We start from the raw sequence: 20,326 nt of genomic DNA, 5'->3' as shown, positions 1-20,326 counted from the left end.
ATTCTCCTGGTGCATATGTGCAAGTATTTAAAATGAGAAGTGTTTGAACTTTTTGACCACTATTCATAGCATAAGAAAGGCGATTGCTGTATTCAACCAGTAAACACGCTCACATATATGAAACAAAAGTTTCACAAAATAATGAAATGATATTTACCTCTTCAGTGTTTACAAAAATGCTAGTTATGACTCCCAGTTAACTGATCACAGAACACACAAGTGAGTGGTGACAAAAGCTTTGAAAAACACTGCAGGAGTAGGAATGGACTGCCCAGGAAAGCAGTCACTTAATCGTAGGCAGCAAATGTTCACTTTACAAAATAAAGCTAAATTGTTTTCCAAAGAGATTGTTTATAATGTACATGGCTGCTAGGAGAGTGTAGGAGTTTTTAAAATCTCTGTCCTCATTAACCCTTGGTATTGTAGGACTGGGCTTCCCCGATAGCTCAGTTGGTAAAGAATCTGCCTGCAATGCAGGAGACCTTGGTTCAATTCCGCTGGAGAGGGGATAGACTACCCACTTAAGTATTCTTGGGCTTCCCTTGTGGCTCAGCTGGTAAAGAATCTGCCTGCAATGTGAGAGACCTGGGTTTGATCCCTGGGTTGGGAAGATCCCCTGGAGAAGGGAAAGGCTACCCATTCCAGTATTCTGGCCTGGAGAATTCCATGGACTGTAGAGTCCATGGGGTCACAAAGAGTTGGACCCAACTGAGCGACTTTCACATTCATTGTCTGATAAATTTTTCCAATATAGTGAATGTAAGTGATATTGCAAAGAAATCTTAGTTGTCATTTTTAAAAAATACAGAATTTCTAAATTTCTGTTAAAGAAATGCAAATCAAAACCACAGCAAGATATTACCACACCCTGATAAGAATTATTGAGTTCAGTTCAGTCACTCAGTTGTGTCTGACTCTGCGACCCCATGGACTGCAGCATGCCAGGCCTCCCTGTCCATCACCAACTCCTGAAGTTTACTTAAACTCATGTCCATTGAGTCGGTGATGCCATCTGACTAATCTCATCCTCTGTCATCCCCTTCTCCTGCCTTCAACCTTTCCCAGCATCAGGGTCTTTCAAATGAGTCAGTTCTTTGCATCAGATGGCCGAAGTATTGGAGTTTTAGCTTCAGCATCAGTCCTTCCAATGAACACTCAGAACTGATCTCCTTTAGGATGGACTGGTTGGATCTCCTTGCAGTCCAAGAGACTCTCAAGGGTCTTCTCCAACACCACAGTTCAAAAGCATCAATTCTTTGGTGCTCAGCTTTCTTTATGGTCCAACTCTCACATCCATACACGACTAGTGGAAAAACCATAGCCTTGATTAGGCGGACCTTTGTTGGCAAAGTAATGTCTCTGCTTTTTAATATGCTGTCTAGGTTGGTCATAACTTTCCTTCCAAGGAGTAAGGGTCTTTTAATATCATGGCTGCAATCACCATCTGCAGTGATTTTGGAGCCCCAAAACATAAAGTCAGCCACTGTTTCCACTGTTTCCCCATCTATTTGCCATGAAGTGGTGGGACCACATGCCATGATCTTAGTTTTCTGAATGTTGAGCTTTAAGCCAACTTTTTCACTCTCCTCTTTCACTTTCATCAAGAGGCTTTTTAGTTCCTCTTCACTTTCTGCCCTAAGGGTGGTGTCACCTGCATATCTGAGGTTATTGATATTTCTCCTGGCAATCTTGATTCCAGCTTGAGCTTCATCCAGCCCAGCGTTTCTCATGGTGTACTCTGCATATGAGTTAAACAAGCAGGGAGACAATACACAGCCTTGACGTACTCCTTTTCCTATTTGGAACCAGTCTGTTGTTCCATGTCCAGTTTTAACTGTTGCTTCCTGACCTGCATACAGGTTTCTCAAGAGGCAGGTCAGGTGTTCTGGTATTCCCATCTCTTTCAGAATTTTCCACAGTTTATTGTGATCTGCACAGTCAAAGGCTTTGGCATAGTCAATAAAGCAGAAATAGATGTTTTTCTGGAACTCTCTTGCTTTTTTGATGATCCAGCAGATGTTGGCAATTTGATTTCTGGTTCCTCTGCCTTTTCTAAAACCAGCTTGAACATCTGGAAGTTCAAGGTTCATGTATTGCTGAAGCCTGGCTTGAAGAATTTTGAGCATTACTTACTAGCATGTGAGAAGAGTCCAATTGTGTAGTAGTTTGAACATTCTTTGGCATTGCCTTTCTTAGGGATTGGAATGAAAACTGACCTTTTCCAGTCCTGTAGCCATGCTGAGTTTTCCAAATTTGCTGACATATTGAGTGCAGCATTTTACAGCATCATCTTTTAAGATTTGAAATAGCTCCACTGGAATTCCATCACCTCCACTAGCTTTGTTTGTAGTGATGCTTCTTAAGCCACACTTGACTTTGCATTCCAGGATGTCTGGCTCTATGTGAGTGATCACACCATTGTGATTTTGCCATGCAGCCGATAATGATGATTACTATCAAACAAACCCAAAAAGCAAAAACCAAAATAAGAAGTATTGGTGAGGACCTGAAGAATTGGAACCCTTGTGCACTGCTGGTGTGACTGTAAAATGGTGTAACTGCTAAGAAAACAGTATGACATTTCCTCAAAAAGTTTTAAATTGAATTACAATGTGATCCAGGAATTCTACTTCTGGGCCTATGCACAGAAATATTGACAGCTGGGTCTTGAACAGATATTTGCACACCTATGTTCATAGCAGCAATATTCACAATAGCCAAAAGGAGGAAGCAACCCAAATGTCCATGAACAGATGCATAGATAAACAAAATGTGGTATTTATGTACAAGACAATAACATTCAGCTTTAAAAAAGGAAACCTGTCATATGCTATGACAGGGATGAACTTTGAGGACATTATGCTAAGTGAAATAGGCCAGTCCAAAAAGACAAAAGACTATATGATTTCACTTATACAAGGTATATTAGTTTGTTAGGGCTGCCATAATAAAATACCACAGAGTGGGTGGCCTAAACCTCAGAAATTTATGTTCTACCCTTTTTGAGGCTGGAAGAATTTTTAAGTGCATCTTAGAAAAAAGCCTAGATAGCCTTGAAGAGATGGTTGGTAGAAAAAGAAGTAAAACATAACTCTGATGAATGTCCAAAAGGAAGAGAACCCTATAGAGAAAGCTCTCTTCTCTTAGGATATACAAATATCACAAACAGAATGTTATTAGAAACATGAATGATAGAATAGTTCTGGTGAAGTCCCAGAAGTAAATGAGGAACGTGTTATTGAACACTATAGGAAAGGTAATCCTTATAATAAAGCAACAACAAACTTGGCTGCATTATGTTCTGCTACTGAGTGAAAATAATTTATAAGAGATGAACTTGGGGCTACTCTGGTGGTTTAGTGGTGAAAAGTCCGCCTGTCAGTGCAGGAGATGTTGGTGCAGTCCCTGGTCTGGGAGGATCCTACCTGCCGTGGGGTGACTAAGCCTGTGCACCACAACTACTAGATCCTACATTCTAAAGCCCAGGAGCTGCAACTACTGAAGCTTGCATGCCCTAGAGCCTGTGCTCCACAACAAGAGAAGTCACAGCAATAAGTCTGCACGCAAGTAGATGGTAGCCCCCACTTGCAACTAGAGAAAAATCCAGGCAGCAACAAAGACCCAGCACAGCCAAAAAAGAATAAATAAATAAAATTTTAACAAAGAAAAGAAATAAAAAAATTTTTTAAAAGAGGTGAACATGAGTAGATTTCCAAGCAACACGAAGAAAGTGGAGACTGGTTTCGCCTTTTCACTTACAGTAAAATAAGAAAGGGGCTTCCTGGGTGGCTCAGCAGGTAAAGAATCTGCCTGCAATGCAGCAGACACGAGTTCAATCCCTGGGTTGGGAAGATCCCCTGGAGGAGGGCATGGCAATCCACTTCACTATTCTTGCCTGGAGAATCCCATGGATAGAGGAGCCTGGTGGGCTACAGTCCATAGCGTCACAAAGAGTCAGACACAACTGAAATGACTTAGCATGCATGCACGCAAAATAAGAGAAAATGTAAGTTAGAGAAATAAAAGGTTAAGGAAAACAGAACCTGCAAATGATGAATTGGAAAATTCTCCGTCTACCCAGATAGCATACTCTGGAATAGGGCCAAGGGTGTGAGTGGACAACACCTTGCTATAGCAATCAGGTGTCTGTGACTTATGGATCTTATCAACCATCTCAGCAGCAACCAGCAACAGAGACAAGGTTATCCAGGAATCCTTGTGTCTGATGGATTCTCTTGACACTCATGGAGAACTGACAAGGTTTTGGAGAATTTTGCACCAACAGAAACACTGCCAGCCTGGACAGAAGGGGACAGAGACAAGATGAATGAAGGAAGAATGCCTCTGAGAGCAGAACTGTGAATGCAGAGGTCAGAGAAGGTGGGGCTACCACCTAAGAGGACTGAGAGTACAGAACATCAAGCCACAAAGGATTATTCTTAAAATTCTCGAAACCTAATAGAATTTTGTCTTTCTGGGTGGTGAACTGTTTTAGAAAGGTAATCTGTATACTCCTAATGTATTTTTTCCCCCTAGTTTAAGAATGGAAATTTCTACCCCATGACTGTTCCATCATTGTATTTCGAAAGCAGACAATTTGTTTTCTAGTTTCATGGGTCTGTGGACAGAAAAGGATTTTGTCCCATGATGGACCATACCCAGAGTGTCACCCATATCTGATTTAGATGACAAGATTTGGAATCATTATGAGTTGACAATATTTTGGATTTAGATTTAATGTTGCAATGAGTTAAGGCTTTGGGGGACTGTGGGATGGGTGAATGTATTTTGTACATGGGATGGATATAAGTTCAGGGGGAACCCGATGGCAGACTATACTGATATTGTCCCCTCTAAACTCATGTCCAATCTCAACCTCAGAATGTGACCTAATTTGGAAATAGGGTCTTTGCTAATGTGATTAAGTTGAGATCATATTGGATTAGGATAGGCCCTAAATACAATCACTTAAGTCCTTACAAGAAAAGATGAGGACATACAGACACAGACCTCTTTCATGGCTGGAGTTGAAGAGGCAGTTGAGGAGTAAACTTTTCTTGGGGACTACATAGTTTTCTCAGCCTGCTTGCAGCTGTGTAAACTTAAAGACTCTAAGGTTGAAGACTAGAAGAGTCAATGCTTTTTTTGCTGTTGCCTTTTAGTTGCTAAGTGTCTGGCTGTTTTGTGACCTCAGGCAAGAATACTGGAGTGGGTTGCCATTTCCTTCTCCAGGGGATCTTCCTGACCCGGGGTTTGAACCCATGTCTCCTGCTTGGTAGGCAGATTCTTAGCCACTGAGCCATTTGGGAAACTCCTTCAATGCATTTTTAGTAGATTCTATTTTTAACTCTGTTTTTGGTTCTAGACAAATAATTCCTTCCAAAACATTATAGGTTTCTGGTCATTTTGCTTCTAGTCAATTCCTTGGGCCTGTAACCACAGCTAAATTCTTTCACAGATGTAATTCTCAATCTTAATTTAATTTTTGCTTCCTTGATGCCATGCCTCTTTCTGTTAATATAATTATAGTTATGTTAAGGCCATAAGGCTTGAGAAGGAGAGCCAACATCTTAATTTATTCTCTGCTACCTGGCCAAGTCTTACCTTGGTTCCATAAGAGTTTTCTCAATTCTATTTCCTTCTGTCTAGCTTTTGTAACCCTCCTAGGCCCCATATTCTGGGTTCTTTTTATTTATTTTTTATTTCTGCTTGAAATTAGCTAATTTTTACCTGAGATCATTTTGTTTTCTAATAACTTGCTAAATATAGTAAGAACTGTAACATTCAGTTAACTTTTTGTTTTCCCAATATCTTCCCCTAAGCTATGGACCTCATAGATACCTGGTTTGTCTTTTAAGTTATCTCAGACAATAGTTTACCAAATATTTTGCCATTGCTTATGTGTATGTGTGTTAGTTGCTCAGTTGTGTCCCACTCTTTGCAACCCCATGGACTGTAACCCACCAGGCTCCCCTGTCCATGGAATTATCCACTCCAGGATACTGGAATGGGTAGCTATTCCCTTCTCCAGGGGATCTTCCCGACCTAGGGTTCGAACCCAGGTCTCCTGCATTGCAGGCAGATTCTTTACCATCTGAGCCACCAGGGATCCCACCATTGCATGAATGGGATATCCACTCCCCCAGAATCATAGTATTTTCCTCACTACCTCTCCACATTTAAGCCAGTGCCATACAATTTAGATTTTCTTTTACAATGCCCAACTTTCAGGTTCTAATTTCTGTATTCATCAGTGATACAAAACAACCAAAATTTCAGAGGCTTATTAGAAATTTATTTCTTACACACATAAATTCTATATGATTAGGCTGTATGGTGGAGAAAGGAATGGCAATCCACTCCAGTATTCTTGCCTGGAGAATCCCATGGACGGAGAAGCCTTGGTGGGCTATAGTTCATGGGGTCGCAAAGAATCGGACACAACTGAGTGACTAATACACACAGGCTGTATGGAGGGAAGGTTTTTTCCCCACGTGGTCATTCAGGGATCCAGGGTAATAGAAATTAGTAATTCTGACTTTCCATTGAGTTTCTTCTAAGGTTGCCCTTAGCTAGTTTGAATTGAGATGTGCCATAGACCTAAAATACATATGCATAAATATATCTCATTAATATTACATGTTAAAACGAAAATATTTTGATATATTAGGGTAGAGAATATTTATCATTAAAACTAATTTACCCAGTTTCTATTTTACTTTTAAAAATGCGGTTGCTAGAAAATTTAAAACAACAGACTTACCACTTTGTATCGATCAGAATGACAAAAGTAGGAAGTCAGATGTGGGGATGATATGGAGAAACCAGAAACCAGAATCCTCTCACACTGCTGATATCATACGGGACTTGTTCTGTTTTTACTGGGGCACAGTCATACCCACTCATTTATGGCTTGTCTGTGTTTGCCTTTGTGCGTGAGTGTGTGCCAACTTGTTTCAGTCGTGTCCGACTCGTTGCGACCCTATGACTGTAGCCTGCCAGGCTCCTCTGTCCATGGGATTGTCTCACTATAACAGAATTGAGTAGTTGCAACAGTCTGATTCCCAAAACCTAAAATATTGAGTATCTGGGTTTTTACAGGAAAAGCTTGCTGACCACTGGCCTAGTTGGTAAAACCTTGTTGTTTGGCATTACAAATATCTTCTGCAAATGGGATCCCTGGGTGTTTAACTTTTTCTATGGTTTTCTTATTTTTAAAAATCCTTTATTTTAATGTAGTCAGATCCTTTCATTTTTACCTTAAGATTTGTGCTTTTGGAGCCTTTTTAAACAAGTTTTTCCACTCTCAAAGATCATAAAGATATACTCCTTCATTCTCTTAGCATTTCACACTTAGGCCTTTGATTGATATCAAATTTACCTTTTTAAAAATTGATGTGAAATTATTGTTAAAATTAATAGGATAAACTATTTTCCCAACAGCATGTATTAAATAATCCATTTCCCCCATTGTATTGTGGTATTACCTAGAATTCCGATTTAATTCTATAATCTTATGCAAGTTCTATGTTTCAGTTGCCTCTTCTGTAAAATGATGATAATAATAGCACTTATTTCATGAGGTGACTGGGGTAAGAAAGTAATTGTGCTGTTACAACTAAAGCACTTAGGACAGTACCTGGTAAATAAAAAGTTTATAGTAAGTATTGGTTATTACTATTTGTGTTAGCTCTTTCTGTGATATGTGTATCATCTGTGTGTGTGTGTTTCATGGCAGATGGCAGCTATACAAGAGAAGCCAAGCCACGAATCGCATGTAAAGTCTCTGCTCATATCATATTCACTCACATTCCATTGACCAAAGCAAGTCCTGTGGCCAAATCAGTGAAAGAAAGTGAAAGTGTTAGTCACTCAGTTATGTCTGACTCTGTGACCCCATGGACTGTAGCCTGCCAGGTTGCTCTGTGGGATTTCCCAGGCAAGAATACTGGAGTGGTTTGTTATTTCCTCCTCCAGGGGATCTTCCCAACCCAGGGATCGAACCCTGGGTCTCCTGCACTGCAGGCAGATTCTTTGCTGACTGAGCTACAAGGGAAACCCAGTGAAACTATCACAGGGGCCAAAATGAAAGGAAGAATTGTGACAATATTGTCTTCCATATATTCTTGTTATTATTATTTTCAAAATTCCCATATATCCATGGTCTGTTTTTTAATTTCAGTTCTCTTCCAATGGTCTGTTCCTGCAATAGAAACAGCTGTTTTTATTATTGTAACTGTATAATATAGTTTCATATTTTGTAGGTTAACTTTCCTCCTCTTTCCTCTTCTCTTATAAAACTGAATTTTCTATATGTGGAATTAATTTTTCTACATATATATTGGGGCTTCTCAGGTGGCACTAGTGATAAAGAACCCTCTTGCCAATGCAAGAGACTCAGGAGATGTGGGTTCAATCCTTGGGTTGAGAAGATCCCCTGGAGGAGGGCATGGCAACCCACTCTAGTATTCATGCCTGGAGAATCCCATGGACAGAGGAAGCTGGCAGGCTATGAAAATGATTGTTTCCTCAAAAATTCTGGAATTCTAATTAAAACAGCTTTTCTTGATTAATGATTGGGGGAAAGACTGACATTTATGGTATGAATTAAGATGCGAGATCGATGTATACTCATTAGATCATCAGATAATATTAGGAGCAGGTAGAAATACTAGGAAACTGTTTATGGTGGAATGGTACCATGCTGCTGTTCTGGAAAGCAGACTGTCAATATTCAATAAAGTTAAATATGTGTATATGCTATGATGAAGCAGTTCCTTTCCCGAGTTTTACCTAATGCACAAATAGACATGCTCGGGATGTTCTCTGCAGTTGCTCATGGTAGCCAAGAGCTGGAGACAACTTACATGTCCTTCATAAAGGAATGGATAAGGAAAATATATAAGCATATGATTGAATATGATGTGATGACCATGAGAAATGAACTGAATTTTCATAGAGCAATATGGATAGACCTCATAAACAAGATTGTACAAAAACTGAAAGAATGCAGTTGATAGCATAGTTTTGTGTTTGTAAATTAAGAAATACACAAAGTAATACCACATATTTTCAACGACAATACATGTATGAAAAGTAGACCGTAAGGCCATACATTATATTAATACATAAGGGACAGAGCTTATGATGTAGAAAGAAAATAGAATTGGAGACTGGGGACAGAAATAAGGTAAAAAGACAATGAATACATTAAAAATGTTGATTAGGCTTAACTTAGATGGATAATGATAACTTGCCATGAAATTAATATTAATTCAATTCTATATCCCTGAGGTTAAAAAAAAGAAACCTGTTAATAGTTTACTAAGGTATAACACTTTTGAAAGTATTCTATTTGTGTTTTATAAATATGTTAGTTTATTTATACCAATATGAATAAATGAAATAAAATTAACATTTTGCTTTTTTTTTAAACACTGATTGAGTACCAACTGTATAATTTATTTAGTTTCTATTTCCATGAAAACCTTGCCAAATTATCTTTTTGCTTCAATCTTGAATAAAGTTTGTTTTCAATGTCCTTTATTAATTACATGTTTGTTTTTTATTTTGTATATTTATTTTTCTTGTTTCTTGAGAAAATAGTCCAACGGAAATTTCTCTTAATTAATTTAAATTCACATTTTGCCAAAGGACATACTAATTACTATATAGTTAATATTTAGAGACCATCATATACCTGATTTAAAAAAGAGAGTGAGAAAAACTCTCTTATTGAGCAATCTAACTTTCTAAAGCATAATCAGTAGCTTCACTGAAGGGGAAGCTCTTGAACTCTGTGGTTGGAGCTTCTACTTTTAGCATGATAGAGTAACTTTGGCAGAAAGAGTGCATTCTTTCTTTTTATGGCATAATTTTACTGTAATTTATTTCATAGAATTTCTATTGGTAGAATTGCTTGCTTTTTTGTTCAACTTTTTCAATTTTTTGTCCAATTTCTCTTACATTTCATTTTTTAAACATTAATTTTAATTGAAGGATAATTACTTTACAATATTGTGATGGTTTTTGCCATACATCAAAAAATGCATTCTTCTAGAACAACTAGAGAAAAGTTGGGCAAAACAGCAACAACAAATAAAATCTTTTTATGGGTATTGGGAAAGCTGCTAAGCCAACTTAGAACTTGAGAGGTCAAGATTCTGGAGAGGGAAAAACCATGGAGAGTTGAACTGACATTGTGCAGTTATGCTTTTCCAAGGGATATTTCACAATTCTGGGCTCAGGGTATGTGGCTGAATGTGCAATAAAAGTCTTGGGCAAAGAACAGCTGCTGGAAGGCTGAGAAACCAACCATCAGAGCATTTGGTAATCCTGTGCATCTAAGGAAACAAGTTAGAGCTGGAAGGGGCAGGAAACTGAATCCAACTGGTCAGGTGTTTTTTTTTTTTTTTTTTTTTTTTTAAAGAATTTTGCTGAATTCTGAAGCTGTGAAGTATAGGAGGTTAAAAAGTTGGGCAGAAGGTTTCTGAAAAGCAGAGTGGAGTTTCTGACTGCCCTAGGCTACTCAGTAGTCAAGGGGTAGAGTTCAAGTCATGGAGGCGGGGCCCCGGGGAACTACCCAAGCTTTTAGAGGGGGCTCTGATGGATGGCTATGTTTCCCCCAGTCCTTGGAAGTTCTGTAATCAAATTCCGCCAACCTTCCAAGTCAGATCCCCTGGGGATTCCCAGTCCCTCTGCCAGATCCCCAGGTTGAGAAGTCTGATGTGGGGCCTAGACCCTTCCCAACAGTGTGAGAACGTCTTTGGTATAATTGTTCTCCAATTTGTGAGTCACTTACCCGGCGGCTTTATGTTAGGTCTACAGGCCCTATGGTGGGGCTAATGGCAACTTCCGCCAAGAGGTGTTATGCCACATGCTCTGCCTCCCAGGACTGCTGCTGCCGGGGCTCCTGTCCCAGCAGCAGGCCACTACTGACCCACGCCTCTGCAGGAGACTCTCAGACACTCAGGCAGGCCTGGCTCAGTCTCTTCTGGGGGTCCTGCTCCTTTCCCCTGGGTCCTGGTGTGCCCATGATTTTGTTTGTGCTCTCCAAAAGTCTCTGGCGAGTTTGGGGTTTGATTTTAATGTGATTGTGGCTCCCCTACCATCTCGTTGTGACTTTTTTGTCCTTGGACCTGGGGTATCTTTTTTTGGTGGGTTCCAACATCCTCCTGTCGATGATTGTTCAGCAATCATTGTGATTTTAGTGTTCTCATAGGAGAAGATGAGGGCACATTCTTGATATATGTTTCACATGCTAGCAAGGTAATGCTCAAAATCCTTCAAGCTAGGTTTCAATAGTATGTGAACCAAGAACTTCCAGATGTACAAGATGGATTTAGGAAAAGCAGAGGAACCAGAGATCAAATTGCCAGCATCACTGGCTCATAGCAAAAGCTAGGAAATTTCAGAAAAACATGTCCTACTTCATTGACTATGCTAAATCCTTTGACTCTGTGGATCATGACAAAATGTGGAAAATTCTTAAAGAGATGGGAATACCAGACCACCTGACTTGCCTCCTGAGAAAACTGTATGTAGGTAAGAAGCAACAGTTAGAACCAGACATGGAACAACAGACTGGTCCAAAATTGGAAAAGGAGTACCTCAAGGCCATATATCATCACCCTGCTTATTTTACTTACATGCAGAGTACATCATGTGAAATGCTGGGCTGGATGAATCACAAGCTAGAGTCAAGATTGCCAGGAAAAGTATCAGCAACCTCAGATATGTGGATGATACCACTTTAATGGCAGAAAGCAAAGAGGAACTAAAGAGCCTCTTGATGGAGGTGAAAGAGGAGAGTAAAAAAAAGCTGGCTTAAAACTCAGCATTCAAAAACTGAAGATCATGGCTTTCAGTCTCATCACTTCATGGCAAATAGATGGGGAAAAAATGGAAACAGCGGCAGATTTTATTTTCTTGGGCTCCAAAATCAATGTGGATGGTCACTGCAGCCATGAAATTAAAAGATGCTCCTTAGAAAAAAAGCTATGACAAAGCTAGACAGCAGATTAAAAAGCAGAGACGTCACTTTGCTGACAAAGGTCCATATGGTCGAAGCTATGGTTTTTCCAGTATGTATACATGTGAGAGCTGGATCATAAAGAAGGCTGGGCACTGAAGAATTGATGCTTTCAAGCTGTGGTGCTGGAGAAGACTCCTGAGAGTCTCTTGGACAGCAAGGAGATCAAACCAGTCAATGAAATTAGTGGCAATTTGGTTTGGAATTCAATGCTGAATGGAAATGGAAGGACTGATATTGAAGCTGAAGCTTCAATACTTTGGCCACCTAATGCTAAGAACCAACTCATTGGAAAAGACACTGATGCTGGGCATCAGTTTGAGGGCAGGAGGAGAAGGGGGAGACAGAGGATGAGGTGGTTGGATGGCATCAGCGACTCAATGGACATGAATTTGAGCAAGGTCCAGGAGATGGTGAAGGATAGGGAAGTCTGGTATTCTGCAGTCTGTGGGGTCACAGAGTAGGACAGGAATGAGCGACTGAACAACAACAGGCTGTGCCCTAAGGTGGGAGTGATGAAGGAAGAGCTTTAGTAAAACTGCAGCATCATCTAGTGCTAGTGGTAAAGAACCTGCCTGCCAATGCAGGAGACATAAGACATGTGGGTTCAACACCTGGGTTGGGAAGACCCCCTGGAGAAGGGCATGGCAACCCACTTCAGCCTGGAGAATCTCATGGACAGAGGAGCCTGGCAGGCTACAGTCCATAGGGTCACAAAGAGTCAGACACAACTGAAGTGAATTAACATGTTACCGTGTGATTGGATTAAGGTGATCAGTCCTAACTCAGCCTGCCTAGCAGAGGAAATCGTGAACTCTCTAGAGAGTTCCTCATCATCCAGAATTTCTACAACTTCTCAACACAATGTCTGACCATCAACTAAGAGTATTAGGCATGCCAAGAAATAGGACACAATGACCGAAAACATCCGCTGGATCATCGAAAAAGCAAGAAAGTTCCAGAAAAACATCTATTTCTGCTTTATTGACTACACCAAAGCCTTCGACTGTGTGGATCACAATAAACTGTGGAAAAATTCTGAAAGAGATGGGAATACCAGAACACCTGACCTGCCTCTTGAGAAACCTGTATGCAGGTCAGGAAGCAACAGTTAAAACTGGACATGGAACAACAGACTGGTTCCAAATAGGAAAAGGAGTACGTCAAGGCTGTATATTATCACCCTGCTTATTTAACTTACATGCAGAGTACCTCTTGAGAAACACTGGGCTGGATGAAGCTCAAGCTGGAATCAAGATTGCTGGGAGAAATATCAATAACCTCAGATATGCAGATGACACCACCCTTATGGCAGAAAGTGAAGAGGAACTAAAAAGCCTCTTGATGAAAGTGAAAGAGGAGAGTGAAAAAGTTGGCTTAAAGCTCAACATTCAGAAAACTAAGTTCATGGTATCTGGTCCCATCACTTCATGGGAAATAGATGGGGAAACAGTGGAAGCAGTGTCAGACTTTATTTTTTTGGGCGCCAAAATCACTGCAGATGATGACTGCAGCCATGAAATTAAAAGACACTTACTCCTTAGAAAGAAAGTTATGACCAACCTAGACAGCATATTAAAAAGCAGAGACATTACTTTGCCAAAAAAGGTCCGTCTGGTCAAGGCTATGGTTTTTCCAGTGGTCATGTATGGATGTGAGAGTTGGACTGTGAAGAAAGCTGAGCGCCGAAGAATTGATGCTTTTGAACTATGGTGTTGGAGAAGACTCTTGAGAGTCCCTTGGACTGCAAGGAGATCCAACCAGTCCATCCTAAAGGAGATCAGTCCTGGGTGTTCATTGGAAGGACTGACACTGAAGCTGAAACTCCAATACTTTGGCCACCTCATGCGAAGAGTTGACTCATTGGAAAAGACCCTGATGCTGGGAGGGATTGGGGGCAGGAGGAGAAGGGGACAACATAGCATGAGATTGGTTGGATGGCATCACCGACTCAATGGACATGGGTCTGAGTAAGCTCCGGGAGTTCGTGATGGACAGGGAGGCCTGGCATGCTGCAGCCAAATAAATTAAAAAGATTTTTTTAAAAAAAGAGAAGGATAATTTCACCAGTAATAAATAGGACATAGCACATAGGTCTAAAACATATACAACTATAGTTCCATCAGACTAAGGGAAAAAGCAAATGCTCCAAGATGGAAAAGAAAATTCAAGAAAAGAGTGAAAGGTAGTGAAAAAGCTAAGTATATGGATAAATGTGAATGGATTATGAGTGTATAAAATAATAGCAATGTTCTTTGCAATTGAAAATATGTGGAATTAAATCCATGATAACAATAATACAACAGACAGGAAATGGTAAATTGAGTTAAAGTGTTCTAAATTCTTAGCATTGTCAGGAAAATAATAAAAGTAATAATCAATTTTAGGCTGTGTTGTGGGCTAAATTGTGTTTCTCCAAAAAGATATGTTGAAATGCTCACCCCAGATACTCAGAATGTGATCTTATTTGAAAATAGGGTCATTGGAGAACTATGAGTGAAATAGAGATAAGGTCATACTGGAGTTGGTAGAATCATGTTCTAATACAGTATCCTTTTAAGAAAACAGCCATGTGAAGACCCAGAGCCATGAGAAGAATGTCATATGAAGATGTAGGTAGAGATTGGAACGATATATCTACAAACCAAGGAATGCCAAAGATTGCTGGCTATCACCAGAATCTAGAGGAGAGGCATGGAATAGTTCTCCTTCAGAGCCCTCAGAAAGAATCAACCCTTCTGGCACCTTGATTTTTAGACTTTTAGACTCCAGAACGATGACGGAATACATTTTTGTTGTTTTAAGCCATCTAGGTTGTAGTACTTTATTATGTCAGCCCTAGGAAACTAGTGCATACTGTAATAAATTACAACATTTAGGCTAACCACTAAAAGAATAGCTTAAAAATATAAATAACTAATAGATGGAAAATATAGTATTATTTAACAATAAAAATAATATAGCATTGCTTGACTAAACCAAAAGAAAATAAGAAATGAAAGATAAAAACCATCTGGGTGTGATATAAAACAAGTTATAAAATAGAAGACATCATTATATTATGTATTAATTATGAAGAGTACATTTAATTACATTAAATATAAATGAACTAAAGGTTCCAGTGAAAAGATTGTCATATTGGATAGGAAGCAAAATCCAATTATATGCTGCTTAAAAGAAATACACCTTGATATAAGAACACAGAAAATGTGAAATTAAAATAATTAAAAATTTTTAATGAAAAGAAAACTGATGTAGCTATATCAATATCAGACAAGAACACATTACAGCAAGAAACTTTACTAGGAATAAAGAGAAACAGTTAATTTTAAAGAGGTGAATCCTTCAGGAAAATACAATTTTAGATTTATGTATACTGAATAAGATGGCTTCAAATTAACTGAAGCAAAAATTTGACAGAACTAAAATGCAAAACAGCAAAATCCATAGTCACAGTGAAACACCTTAACAGGGATCTCTCAATATTGGTTAGAACAAGGAGACACAATATCAGTAAGTATATAACGTGATTAACAAAACAACTAACATACATAGAACATTACACATGACAACATAACACACATTCATTTCAAAGGCATTTGGAACATTTATCAAAACTGACCATATGCTGGATTATAAAGCATACCTTATAAAAATTTCAAAGGTTTGAAATAAAAAGTGTTTTCTTTGACCATAGTGAATTCAATTAGAAATAAGAAACTGTTAACTAGAGAAAACCCTACTTTAAGAAATTAAACAATATAATTTTAAATAAATCATGGATCAAATAAAAATCATAATGGAAACTAGTGAGTATTTTGAATCGACTGATAATGAAAATACTACATGTTACTACTCGTGGCTACTACTAAAACTGTGCTTATAGGGAAATATATAATTTTAAATGCATAATCAGAAAAGAAAGACTAAAAATGAACAATCTAAATATTTATCTTGAAAAATTAGAAAAACACAGCAAAACAAACCTACAAAAGTAGAAGAGTAAATAAAGATAAGAGCAGAAATAATTAAATAAATAACTAATGCACAATAGAGAAAACCAACAGAGCAAAGAGTTAGATCTTCTGAATCAAGCTTGGAATTTCAGCAACTCTGTGAATTCTGGTGTTTCTTAAGATGGGGACAGCATAGCCCTAAGTTGGGAGACTACGTCAAGAGATATATGGGGTATGTTAGATGTGATATAGGTATCTGATATCTGAGGAGAGATACCAAGTGCGCAGTTGTTTGTAAAAGACCAGGACTCCAGAGAGAGGTAGGACTGCAGATACAGATTCGTGAGTCAGCAGCACATGATGGACCGAAACCACTCACCGAGAAAGCATACAGATGAAGGGATGAGAGACCAGCAGCCCCAGGCAGCCTTGAAGAGGGAAAAAAACAGCAAGTGAAATTGGAGAGAAATAGATAAGGAAGTAGGGAAAAAAGGTTATTTTGAGAACTATCTGCTATGTCAAAAATGAATAAGATGAGAACAGGGACGTGACCATGGGGTATGACAATATAGAGTTTATATGAGATGCTGACAAGTATTGTCCTGAATTAGAGAAAGCATGGGCCACTGGTAAGCCTAGAAGTAAAAGTTATTTTATCATAAATGAATCACATTAAAAAATAGTTGGATCTTTGCAAAGACTAGTAAATTTGACAGACCTCTATCAAGATAAGTCAAGGAGAAAAAGAGAGAAAACACAAAATTTAAATATCAGGAATAAAATAAGAAATTCCTACAGATCTTATAGACTTTAAAAATATAATAAGATGATGTACACAACACATGGTGTATAGTCTCACATCTAAACAAGTTGATTCGATAATTTAAAACGTTCCAATAAAGGAGTCTTCAGGCTCACATGGCCTTATGGGTGAATTTTCCCAAATATTTAACAAAGAAATATTATTTTATACAACTCTTCCAGGGAAGAGAAAAAGATGGAACACTTCTAACTTACTTTAAATGGAAAAAAAAAAAGTGAACTGAATTGACCTTAATTGAAAAATACAAATCAGGGCTTCCTTGGTGGTCCAGGAGTTGGGAATACGCCTGCCAATGCTGCGCATAGAGGTTAGATCCCTGATCCAGGAAGATTCCACATGCCGTGGGGTAGCTAAGCCCATGGATCACAATTAATGAGCCCATGCTCTGGAACAAGAAAAGTCACCTCAATGAGAAACCCATGCACTGCAACGAAGAGTAGCCCCTGCTTGCCACAACTGGAGAAACCCTGTGTGTAGCAACAAAGATAAACAAAGATAAATACGTGCAGCCAAAACTAAATAATAAAATATAAGTAGACAAAATTACAAATCATTATTCAGAGAAATTTAAAATGATCAGGCAAACAAGTCAATACCATGTTCATGAATTGGAAGACTCAATTTATAGAAATGTTGTATCACTCAGGGATCAATCAGAAAAGCAGAATCACTAAGACGATGAATAAATACACATATTATATACACACACATGTGTATCTATGTTTATGTGTATATATGTGAGATTTGTTACAGAAATTTGACCTTACATGATGTGGAAGCTGATTAGAGTCTCTGTAAAGCTGTTGTCTTTGTGTCTCATGCTGGACCTTGAAATCTCTACGGGAGAAGGAAGGATATCTATAAAGTGGGTAGAACAAGGACAAGCTGGAACACATGAGGACATGTGTGAGCTCAGCTCTTTCTGCCTCTAACCTTGATGATGTGGGCGTCCTGTAGGAGATACTGGTGCCCACTGCCAAGGAGTCGGAGAAGCTGAAATAGGATTCAGAGGAAGTTAGAGTAATCACAGGCTGAACTGCTGTTTCCACACCAACAAAGTGAGCCAAGAGATAAGTGGTGTTGTGCATGAGCTCTAACAATGCCCGCTCTGGAATTCTGAACATGAAAAATATGACTGCTTCACTTCTGCCCTCCAAGTCTCAGGCCAAAAAAAAGTCTCCTGTGGGTCTCTCCCACCAAAAAGCAAAGCAATCAGGGGAGGGAATTCTGGGAGATATAGTTTTTTCTTTAAAAAAGTTTTTAATTGGAACAGTTGATTTACAATGTTGTGTTAGTTTCAGGTGTACAACATAATGAATCAGATATATATATATATATATATATATATATATATATATATAGATACACACACACACACACACACACATATACACTCTTTTTAGATTCTTTCCCCATATATGCCATTACAGTGAAAGTGAAGGTTGCTCACTTGTGTCTGACTCTTTTCAACCCCGTGGACTATACAGTCCATGGAATTCTCCAGGCCAGAATACTGGAATGGGTAGCCTTTCCCTTCTCCAGGGGATCTTCCCAACCCAGGGATCAAACCCAAGTCTCTCACATTGCAGGCAGATTCTTTACCAGCTGAGCCACAAGGAAGCCCAAGAATACTGAAGTGGGTAGCCTATCCCTTCTCCAGAGGACCTTCCCAACCCAGGAATCAAACCAGGGTCTCCTGCATTGCAGGCGGATTCTTTATCAACTGAATTTTCAGGGAAGCCCTACGCCATTACAGAGTTACACGTAAAAGAATGAAACCAGAATACTCCCCAACACCACACTCAAAACAAACTCAAAATGGATGGAAGACCCAAGTGTAAGGCTGGATACCACAACACTCCTAAATGAAAACATAGGTAGAATACCCTGACATAAATTGCAGCAAGATTTACTTTTTACTTTATTTTGTATTGGAGGTATAGCTGACTAACAAACAATGTTGTGACAGTTTCAGGGGAATAGTAAAGGGATTCAGCTTTACATATATCCACGGGAGATGTAGTTTTTGTTTATAAATACACTGACATATTATAAATATATATTTACAATGGAATATTACTCAGCCATTATAGAGAATGAAATAATGCCATTTGCAGCAACATGGATGGACCTAAAGATTGTCATATTGAGTGAAGTAAGTCATACAGAGAAGGAGAAATATCATTTAGCATCACTAACATGTAGAATCTAAAAAGAAATGATACAAATGAACTTACTTACAAAACAGAAAGAGACTCACAGAATTAGAGTATGAATTTATGGTTGCCTGGGAGAAGGATGGGGGAGAGGGATAGTTAGGGAGTTTGGGATGGACATGTACACACTGCTATATTTAAAATGGGTAACCAACAAGGACCTATTGTATAGGACATGGAACTCTGCTCAATGTTGTGGCAGCCTGGATGGAAGGATAGTTTGGGGGAGAATGGATACATGTATATGTTTGGCTGAATTCCTTTGCTGTTAACCTGAAACTATCACAATATTGTTAATTGACTATACTCCAATATAAAATAAAAGTAAAAAAAAAGCCACTAGAGATATCAATTTTCTCCCAAACTGACTTATTGATTTAATCCATATCCAAAAACAATCCCAGTAGCTATTTTTATTCTCTCTTTAGAAATTTACAAGTTGATTCTAAAATTTATCTGAAAATGTGAAAGACCAAGAGCAATCAATAGAACCTTGAAGAAGAAAAACAAGGCTTGGGGACTTACACTACCAGTTAGCAAGGCTTGTTTTATTGTTACAATAATGAAGATAATGGGCCCAAGGAGAGAAAAATAGAAAGATGAAAGAGAATAGAAAGTCCAGAAATAAATATACACACATATATACCTAATGTATATATTATATATACATACATATCTACAGATACACACACACACACACACACACACACACACATATAGAGTCAAAGAATTGATGCTTTTGAATTATGTGCTGGAGAAGACTCTTGAGAGTCCTTTGGACTACAAGGAAATCAAACCAGTCAATTCTGAAGGCTATTAATCCTGAATATTCATTGGAAGCACCAATGCTAAAGCTGAAGTTCCAATAGTTTGGCCACCTGATGTGAAGAGCTGACTCATTGGAAAAGACCCTGGTGCTGGAAAAGACTAAGGGCAGGAGGAGAAGGGGATGACAGAGGCTGGGAGGGTTAAGATAGCCTCACTGACTCAATGGATGTGAATTTGAGCCAAATCCGGGAGATACTGAAAGACAGGGGAGTCTGTTATGCTGCAGTCCAGGGGGTTGCAGAGAGTTGAACACGACTGAACAGTGACAATGACAATGATATATATAGTTCGTTTGTGACAAAGACAAAACTATTGTACAATAGTGAAATGATGGTCATTTTAATAAATGGTGTGGGGACAACTTGATATCCACATGAAAAACTGAGTTTTTGTCCCATCTTGGCACCATACACAAAAAGCAACTGCAGATGGATTGTATCTACATGTAAATGGTTAAATAATAAATCTCCAA

Source organism: Odocoileus virginianus, chromosome 7, assembly GCF_023699985.2.
Source record: "Odocoileus virginianus isolate 20LAN1187 ecotype Illinois chromosome 7, Ovbor_1.2, whole genome shotgun sequence".
NCBI lineage: Eukaryota > Metazoa > Chordata > Mammalia > Artiodactyla > Cervidae > Odocoileus > Odocoileus virginianus.
This window is presented reverse-complemented; position numbering follows the sequence as displayed.